Source organism: Cryptomeria japonica, chromosome 8, assembly GCF_030272615.1.
Source record: "Cryptomeria japonica chromosome 8, Sugi_1.0, whole genome shotgun sequence".
In the NCBI taxonomy this organism is placed as follows: domain Eukaryota; kingdom Viridiplantae; phylum Streptophyta; class Pinopsida; order Cupressales; family Cupressaceae; genus Cryptomeria; species Cryptomeria japonica.
This window is the reverse complement of record NC_081412.1, coordinates 246,319,172-246,323,716: the sequence shown is the minus strand read 5'-3', so window position 1 is coordinate 246,323,716 and position 4,545 is coordinate 246,319,172. Positions and strand designations below refer to the sequence as shown.

At 34.0% G+C, this 4,545-nt stretch overlaps 1 long non-coding RNA gene across 1 annotated transcript; it reads right to left on the bottom strand.

Moving 5' to 3' along the window:
* Positions 1–275: 275 nt before the first annotated feature.
* Positions 276–4,309, bottom strand: LOC131049938 (uncharacterized). Its single transcript, XR_009106819.1, has 2 exons — positions 4,134–4,309; positions 276–480 (listed from the first exon to the last, which is right to left on the bottom strand). It is a non-coding gene; the product is annotated as an uncharacterized LOC131049938 (long non-coding RNA).
* Positions 4,310–4,545: the final 236 nt, after the last annotated feature.

Genomic DNA, 4,545 nt, shown 5'->3' with positions numbered 1-4,545 from the left:
GCATCGCTGGAGCATATTGGGCCAAAAAAATTTTGTTTTCTTTGAAACAACCTTGTTCCGATATTGTCTCAAAGAAGGGCAAATGTAGACACTATTATCTAAATTTTGAATCATCAAAATTTGATAGGCCTATGATCGACCTTACACATCTAATGAAAGAAAGGTACAATTTATTTTTTCTTTATACTTTATCATTTATCAGATTTGAATTTACAAATGAAGAATTATTTTCAAATGCAATGTATTTCAATAATGTACATTAGAAAAGATGCATATGAAATAAGCTTTTTCATTTACATAAATGTGTAAGGACCCACACGAGCCGTGGGTATGACTGGAAAAGTACAACAAATAGAATGATATGAACATGTATAAATAGAGAGAGAGAGAGAGAAAGATCCGTCAGTGCCTTTCAATGATGAACCGATGGTTTGTTGAAGTTGCATCTTCATCTTCATGCTCCTAGTACTCCTAGAGTGTCTGCAAGGGGTGAAGAACAGGTGTATTAGAACTCGGGATCTTTATTCCTCTATGAATCTACTTATACACATACACATCAGACTATAAATAGAGAAAATCATATCAGAGTAAGCAAGAGAATCAGAGAGATCAAAGTAGAAAATCATCAGAAGCTTCATTAGCTTCTTATTTTTCTAGCTTGTTTATTCACTATGTAGGTATAAGACATGTTTCCATTTCATAAATATCAAGTATGTGGGTTAAAATGGGCTCCCACAAGGGTTGAGCTCAACATACTAGTCATCACTCATAGGGTGACACTAATCAGCTATCAAACATGAACTACAATTGTATCCATGGTCACATATATTGTCATTTAATGACAGTATAAATTTCCATCTAATGACAACACATACAACAATGAATAAAATTGCACTTAATGATCAACAGGTGACTAGAACCATCACATGAGTGACTATGAAAGTAAGAATGATAAAACTCAGGAAAGTATAATAGACGCAACTTCATCAAAGCCAATGGAAGGTATATAATCTATGTGATAACATAACATAACCCAATTTTCCAAAAAGAGCAGTCTTACCAACAAGAAATAGAATCAATGAACCACTGTTATAACAGTCATAACATGAACACAATAGATTGTTGGGAGGTCCCTTGTCCAATAAGAGAATTATAAAGATAGCTACAGTACAAGAAAACAATGATAAAAGATAGTCTCAACATGCCATAAGACAGTGTTCACCAATCACAGAGGAACATACATTCAATATAGCAGTACAGTATTTCCAAAAATGTAATAGAGGATAGTCACTGTATACATAATCATATCATAATCCTTGCAGTGCTACCTACAAGGAGTATAAACAGGATAAGCATATGATGAGCAGTGATAGTCATACATGGAATAATAGGTTTGAAAGATTGTGCCATGCAGTTCATAGAAACAATGACAACCATGATAATCTTTTGAAGGCTTTAATAGACAATTTCTACACAAACAAAGAATGGAAAGGGCAAGCCACCATTACAGTGTGTTTTGAGCAGCAAAGTATAGAAAGTATAGAGGAAAAGAGCAATCATAATGAAGCCAAACCCAACTACATACTTAGGAATGTCCAAGGAAGTAAGACAAATCAAGTTCAACCTCAGTTCACAAGTACAATGACACAAGGTAGTGAACCTGTAAAAAACCAAAGACCAATGGAAGAGATACAACAAATAATGGAGATAAAGTGAGCAGCAACATCATCTCATACTCAGAGACATCCAAAAGAAGGGTTTTCAAATCACAGTGATCAGTCAGTATTTCATCTGTATGGACCAGTATAAAAGATTCAAAGACCAAGAATATGCCAAACACAGAGATCATATGGAAAGCAAAGAAAATCTCAAAGTATTAATAATGTGTGAAAAAAACTATCAACACACAATTATTCACTGTCAAAATCAGATTAAAGAGCAGTCATCCTTGATTATAAACTAAAGACTGTAACCTTTAAGACATAATCATGGAGGGAATACCAAGTCAAGAAGACTCAAGAGGTCTAGTATACACTACCCATCAAAGCCTCAATGCATGAAGACATTCATCTTTGAAAAGAGACATTAACACATAAAAGCTTCATGTATTCTTAGAATCATCAAGTACAATCAAATGAGATTATGCAAAGTAACAAAATGAGTTGCTAGAGTATAAGATAAAAACACAGTCAATATTACTGTCGCTATCAAAACATATAAGGCTACAATCAACTTGTAAGCCAAAATGTACAGTAACAGTCACACTTTTGAGCTAAAGACACGATAAAAGCATGTGAATGATAGTAAGCATTCATCATCAAAGGCAAACATAAGAAGATTATGACAGTCTGATCTCAGCTATATAGCAGAAAGAGTACACCGTCAGGTACACCACAATTATTACACACCTAGAGCAGGTTTATAGTCATTAAACAATGATCTCCAAAAGAGTATCATCAATGAAAAGATTATTACAGTAAGCATATAAGGTCATGCACAGTATAATATCTGAGCAATTCAGTAACTCATCCAAGACTGAAAATACAATTAAGGACAGATTGCAGTCATGAGACAAGTTTGAGATACAAGATGAAAGCAACCATTGATAGTTCCATATCAGTCATTCATGATTGATAAAGAGCAACATAACGAGTATTTAGAGGCATCAACAATACAGTCAAGACATACTGTGAACATATATTGGCACCATAAAGCAGTGGGATACATAATCAATAACAAGATAGTATACAGAGGTTGGATTTTCTATCAGGAAGTCATAAAGATACAAGAATCAAAACATGACATGGCCTAGCTAAATGAAATAAGATAGTGCCAGCTACAGGAAACTCAAGGTTTTGGTTACAAGAGTCGGTATCATTAAGGCATAATAAGGATCACCATCTAGAAGGTCACAGTTAGGTGACAAAGACACTCACAAATATTCAAAGATCACTCAAGCCCATGACAATGAATAGACAACAAAAGCATTCAGAGATACCAGTCAACCCACAATGTTAAACAATAAATGATAATGAAATACAATCTTAATATATAGTCACATGGACTGTCCATGGGTGAATAAAGTGCAATAAACCCACAATGTTAAACAATAAATGATAATGAAATACAATCTTAATATATAGTCACATGGACTGTCCATGGGTGAATAAAGTGCAATAACACATAAAGTCTATTGAAACATAGTCCATGAGATTATATTGCCTGCATAAAACAAGATTTGACCAACATATAGAGCAATGATAAATCATTCAATACAAAGTACAACAATATGAGCAGTTGTTGTAGGTCATGACAACATAACAAAGATAAAAATATGTGCATATGTAGTTATGAGCGCATATCATGATGCAAAAGATCTCAAAGTATGCTTCCAATATGGTGAATAAAAGAAATGTGCAGTCATGAAGGTTTCCCTTATAAGAAATATTGTGGTCAAGCTACATTCAATGAATAGTAAAGTATAGTTTGTTTTGGATGAGTAACTCTTTAGTATACACAAAGATGGCTAGAATAAGGGTTTGAAGCTTAATATAAGTATCAAGGAGTTCAGATACACAATAAACCCTTGGTGGCAGCCATCATACAATAGTAAGCATCCATCATCAAAGGTATATTGCATAACATGTAGAAGCCTAAAGGTAGTAACAGTGAACAACACAGTTTTCAGATCTTAATCACTGTTTGGACAAAGGAGTAGTCATATTGAAAAAAAAAATCGTTATAACCCAGTACCCTAGGGTTTGAGGAGAAAATCACAGTCAAATAAAGGGACCAAGCATAAAGTAGCAGGGTTAAAAGAACGACTCACTAATATAAAACCCTAGACACAATCCCGAGAAGTATATTCAATAGTGAGAAGAAAAATGAATGCAATTGCACCCATGTGTCGAATCAAAGACAAGGAGTTTTCAGTTTTTTTAAAAACAACACAAAACCAATAATAGAATCAATGCATGAAAGAGAAAAATGTAGCATATATTGTATGGCAGCCACGATATGAAGAACAAAGATGCATGCATATCCCGCAAGAAGCCCTAGAGTTATCACCGTCGTCTTCAAAAAATGCAAAAAAAAAAATGGAGAGAGAGATAATAGCATAAGATCGCACTTACCATGCAAATCATGCAACATCCATCTGAAGACCCAGTTGAAGTCACAATTTAGTAGCATTTCAAGCCTCATACTCAAACCCTAGTTAAAAAAAATGCTTGCATGCCGGTTGAAGAAGCTTCACAGTGAAGCCAAAAGAAAGAATGATTAAATTTTAGGGTTTTCTACCCTTTTTACTCTCCACGCCCTAATCCTCATCGAGGATTTTTTATGGGCTTTATTTCTTTTATAAACTGTTGTTAATTGCTCAAGTGGTGGTAGAGCCATGGGCTCCCACAAGAACTTTAAGTCTTAGTAGTCTATGACAGTCGTGGGGGCTTAAAACCCTTGTTTTTTTAAGTGCAAATAATACTTCTGTTATTATTTTATTTATTTATTTAATAATGGTATTTAAAATAATGAAATTACGCATAC